Source organism: Anguilla anguilla, chromosome 8 (genome assembly GCF_013347855.1).
Source record: "Anguilla anguilla isolate fAngAng1 chromosome 8, fAngAng1.pri, whole genome shotgun sequence".
NCBI classification, from domain to species: domain Eukaryota; kingdom Metazoa; phylum Chordata; class Actinopteri; order Anguilliformes; family Anguillidae; genus Anguilla; species Anguilla anguilla.
In genome coordinates, this window is record NC_049208.1 from 11,324,923 (window position 1) to 11,330,922 (window position 6,000).

The window sequence follows — 6,000 nt, forward strand, 5'->3', positions numbered from 1 at the left end:
GGGAAAAAGTATTTGCCTCCTGTTCAGTTTCAAGCACTACTGTATTATTGCCTTCCAATCCGATCTTTACGTCACATTACGTTATGTCAGAGAAGAGCCCAGGGGATCTAATAATTGTTTTACGTGTTAGTGTGTGTGCATGTGTTTGTGTGGATGTGTGACTGTGTACCAGCATGTTACATTAAATGACAATCAGAGGATGCACTTATTCAGATGCACTTATGCACTCCCAATGTGGAGAAAGAACCAAGTAGCAGAATAGAGAGATCTGGTAGGTCAGTAAGTTCTGAGGTCTGTTTAAATGCAGGATATGCCATGTCAGATATAGACTTTTTATGTTAAAAAAAGGTAAAGAAGATCAGTGATAGGCAGGTATTGGTATTTAGAAGGCCTAACACGAGTAATCTGTATGTCAGTGGTTCTCAATCTCAGTCGCGCAGACAAACTGTATATGCTTGTTTTTGCCAAAGCCAATCTCTTGAGAAATTAAAGTTGTTGAAAAGGTGTTGAAAAATTCTACCTTGATTGTGTGGTTAAACTTGTGTTGCAGGTTTGGGTTGTCACAATTTGCAATTTGTCAGTCAACTCTGTTCGTTTTACACAGATGGTTTCAGGGTTCCACAAATGGGACCCAACTGATTTCGGCTGTCAGCTTGTAACTGTCTTATTTGCCATGTAGTACATACAGTACAGTAAATTAAATCATAAGTTGGTCTGACAGATTTAAATTTGTGGGAGTGAATATAGAACATTTTTTTAGGGCATACATAGCTATTTCTGGTAAGATGTGGCTTTGAGGGTAAATCGTCCGTTAATAGACAAAGTTAGTAAAGGTGTCTAATTAAGGAAAATTAGCAGCTCATTACAAATCAGAGCTTGTAATTATGGTTGGAACAGACCCCAGCGTGCACAGCAGGTGACCAGGACCAGGGCTGAGAAATGCTGCTGTATGCCCAGTACTAATTAACTGACGTATTAATTGTGCTAGTTCCCATTCTGGCCAGCAGAGGGCTTCTATGATCTGGCTGTCAAAAGAACTGATGCACATCATGGGTAAGTATTTCAGTACTTGAGCACTTAAAATTATTTAGCTGTACGTAGGAACATCAGAGACCAGGAACATGTCGCTGATCATTTCCCTGAGACATTCTGAAGGGCTTTGGGCACAGTCTTTCGAATCAGGCAGTTCTCAGTTCTCAGTGAATCTGATCTTGCAGCACAGTGCCTTGGAACCAATTAAATCCCGCAGGATCATTAGCGTATTTCGCTAACGGTAGCTTCCCTTTCCAGGGGCTTCAGAGAGACTAGTTTGGGGTTGAGACTGCGGTGTGCCAGACCCTGTGTTGCTACTTGGATCCCATCTCTTAAAAACCGGGCTTGGGGAAAAAAACGCGCAACCTTGGCTCCGAGGCCGAATTTGGCGGGGAGGAGGGGGGGGTGTGGTCAGCGGCTACGGAGGAGCGCCCGTTTAGAGGGAGCACTCCAGCACCTCAGGGCAGGGAATTTTAATTGGCACCCAGGAGCCGGACCGGGACCGTGCCGGGGGCGATGCACTGAGGCCAGGCCTCCTCGCGCCGCCGTTTCAAGGCGATCTGAAATTCCTCTGAGTCAAGCCGCAGAAGCGTCGTTCCTGCCGCCCAGCCGACCGGCCGCTCGGCGGTGGAAATTTGCCGGAGATTAAGGAGTTGCTAATTAGCCCCTCTCCCCTTCATGTGGCGCCGCAGACCTGATAAGATGCCACTGCAGTTCATTACCTCTCATTATTATATATCTAGTGAAATTTGTAAAGCCAACCCCCCCCCCCACCTCCCACCCCCCCACCGGCACCCCCATAAGGGCCCTGGGTTACTTTGATATAGAAATCGGGGCTTCTTGGTCTTACACTTGATCTCCAGACATGTGGCCACTTGTTTCTTTTTTTGGTTTCTTTTTTTTTAATGAAAGAAAGATTTCCCAGAATCTAATCCTGCTTTGGGCTCCTCAGAGGAGAGGGCTGGCACCGGTGGTCATCATCTAGAGGTATTCGCGTTTTTGTCCAAAATCTGTGCTCGTTGACATTACAGCGGTCAGTGTGAAAAAGAGATTTACAGTGTGCCTTGGAAGCCTATGAAATCAACAAGAGACAGGTTAAGAAGAGAGAGCCAGATACAGGGAAGGCTGGAAGAAATTCTTACCTTGATGCTGTGAGCACATAAAAATTGATCTTCTTTTGTTGCACCTTTATGACAATGGTACACAACAATTCAGGCTTTCTGATGCCCTCTTCCAATTCACCGTGAAAGTTATCTGTAGCCCTGTGACGCTGCTCTGAAGGGCTGAAAAGAATGCTTCCATCTCCCGTAGCACTTCTTCTGATTGTGCCAGCCTTTCGTAAGTCAAGGGCAGAACAGAGCGACGGAGTTCAACTTTTGTTTGTGGTTGACCTCTGTTTTAAATTGCTTTTTGCGTCACACAGACACGTGCGCATGCACACATGTACACACACACACGCACGCACGCACGAACACGCACAAAATTTTATCCAACCAAAACCAGCCCTTTTGGGATAGGACTGGATACCTCTCTGGTGACTGAATGATTAATTGGGGTATTGCACTACAATGTGCTGGTTGCTCGAGAAGCGGTAGAAAAACATTCTACCGGTGCTGGAGGATTGAACAATTCAATTCAATAATACTTTACTTTTCCCACATGGGGCACTTAAGTTGGAAAAAAAACAACATGGGCATTGATATAAAATAATAGAGCTATATAATAATACATTTTATTTCTAAAGTGTTTTTTTTCATACTCTTACATCAGCTTTACGTGAATAGAACCTTACATCAGCTGTACGTGAATAGAGTGAAAGAAGAAAGAAATAAATAAAAACAACATAAAAAAGGATATTGTAACGGCGACTGCTTGGAAGGTAATTCCAGAGACATGCAGCACAGTTCGAGAAAGCCCTGTCACCACAGGAGAGAAACCTTGCCTTGCAGGATACAAGGTGTTTGGAATGTGTTTTTGCTCCAGGTATGTCATATGCAAAAGTCTATTTCAGGGGCCGAACCATGAAAAAGACCCTGAGCTCAGTTAAATGTTGGAACAAGGGCTTCACATTTTAGGCAAAATAGGCAAAACCACCATAAGATATATTGTGTAACACGAGGCTAACATTAATCTGATGACTGAGACTGGTGCCAACTCCCAATTTGTAGCACGCAGCCGAACCCCCACTGACGGCTTATGTAACCGAATCTAAGAAAACTGTCCGCTTGTGAAGTAAAACTAAGGGCGACAGAAGAGAGCCGCAATACCGGCAGGAATCTGTTTTTTTCCTTCATGTCCGCTTCTCTACTTGCACACAGCTCGTGGAGATGCTAGAATATATGCGAGATATTGCACATCTGGACATGCCCGTGAATATCACCAACGGAGGTAATCACTTTACACATGTTCCGCTATGTTGTGCCGTTATACCTGGCAACGTCATTCTAATTTTGACTGGTCCGGTTGCGTGTAATTCTGTAACGAATGGTGCTGTGTGAATTTTTCTACTGAATTTCAAATGGTAATTGAATATCTTGCTAATCAAGTCTTGCCTGAGTGGGCCAAAGCAGGTGCAAGAACCCAGAGCTTTTGAAAATGCAAATGAAAATGAGATGTGTTCTCATACTGATTGCGCAACATACAGTAATCCATAGTAACATATGTTCAAAGTGTAACCTATTTTGACAGTAGCCTGTTTAATTACATACAAATTATAGTTTCAGTATTTATAATTTATACATTTATAATTTAGTTTTTTGAACGGTAAGGAAATTAAGTGTTTTGAACACATTATATGAAATATGCTTTATATATACACATTGGCCGCTTATATTAGTATTAGTACGTACAGTAGGCTGTATAAGAAAATGGAACTAACACATAAAGTATCTTAGTAAGGTTTTGGGCCACCACGAGCCCCCAGAACGGGTTCAATGCTGCTTTGCATAAATTCTACAAGTCTGTGGAACTCTGCTGGAGGGATGGAACACCATTCTTCTAAAAGATACTCCCTCATTTGGTGTTTTTTGATGATGGTGGTGGAGAGTGCTGTCTAACACGTCGGTTGAAAATCTCCCATAGGTGTTCAATTGGGTTGAGATTTTGTGACTGCGAAGGTCATAGCATATGATTCATATCATTTTCATACTCAGCAAACCATTCAGTGACCCCTTGTGCCCTGTGGATGGAGGTATTGTCATCCTGGAACAGAAACACTAGCCAGTTGAGCAGTCTTTATGACAGAAGCTCCTGCCATCCGTGCCCCAAAGATGAATCCTCTTTCGAAGTTACTTAAATATTTTCCTCTTGTCACCTTGATCTAAAATTGAGGGTAACTGGTCCTGCTCAGCATTTTTGTACATGCCACAGAGCATGCTGGGATGTTAATAGTTTAATTGTATCATGCAGTACACCTGTATGGAAGCATCATCATTTATTATGTTTCTTCACTCATTTATTCAGGTTTTTCCTTTAATTTGTCTCCTGCCTGTATATATATATTAGTATTTAAACATGACATCAGATTTCAAAATCAGATTTTCTTGGCTCACAAATTTGTGGCCAGTTGATACGGTCTGACAGCTCGCAATTCACTTGTTGATGAAACAACATACCATTTTTGAATATCTATCTATATGTCTATCTATCTATCTATCTATCTATCTATTTCTGTCTGTCTGTCTATTGTCTATCTATCTATCGTGGTGTATGTTGGTCACTAGCTCTAAGGTCTAATTTTGTCACAATGTCAGAACAGTGTTTCAAGAGTTTCTGGTGCTATCCTACAGTGCAGAACATCTTACAGTACATCATACCCCTCAACAAATTTAAGAAGATGCCTCATATCTCAATGTATTGGCTTAAATAGGGAGACAGAAATGTTATTGTTAAGAATACAGAGCTGGTTTATGGTTTATTCAATATTCTTGGTAAATCATCAAGCCTGACAGCTGACTAATTGGACACAATTGCCTGTTTGCTGTTTCAATATGATTTGCAAATAATCTGGAGAGATGGCAACACATACCGTGTCCATGATTGCATTCTGATTTCTGTACACTTGCCTTGGAAACCCATTAAAATGGTTGTTGTATTTTGCATCAAAAGATAACCTTGCCTAGTTTAATCAATGATACACATGGCATTGGTTGGAGCTCTGTGTTTCTTCTTCCCTTCTTGACTGATATAGATTTTTTTCCATGGGAAAAGCAGCCATCTGTCATTCTTATCACGTGATCCTGTTTGGCTTATCAATTAGAAAACAAGACCCCCAAGGTTATTTAGAATGATTTTTCACTTCCCCTCTGGGAGGCTGGAAAGTGGTGCCATAGAAATTCCACTCACCCTTTTCATTTGAAAAAGATTCAAAAAGAAAAAAGGTTTCCTGTCAGTTTGAACTAAGGGAGGCTAAAAACTGATATTTTAACTGTCAGATTATAGAATTGATGGTGCATTTGTTACGTCTTTGATTCCTTTTATGCCTTGTGTATGAAATTCTGCTCAAAGAATTTGAAACATTTTCTCTCTGTACTAACAAATGTAATATAGACATAGATTGAAGGCCTCGCTTTGTAAAATAGTTCCATTCCTCTCTGGGTTTTGAACGCTTCCTGACACTTGTACTGTAACACAGACGACCTTGGCCATCTCTTTGTTTGCGACTCAAGGCTGCTTTTTAAAATTGTATTACAGGTGAAACCAACTGCGGCGATTGCTACGAAGTGCGCGAGAGAGAGAGTGTCACTTCGTGCCACTGTTTATACTTTCAGACCGCGATCTGTCCAACTCAACTGCGCCTGATCACGGCAGTGCGCTCGCCAATTATTGCGGCGTATTTTAAGAATGTAATATTAGCCTGTGTCAGTATGCATCCCAGAATGTTTGTTGCTTTATTTTTGTTTGAAGTTTATTTCAGGTTCATACACATACATTATGCGCATGGCACACACTAATGGACTGACAGGAAAC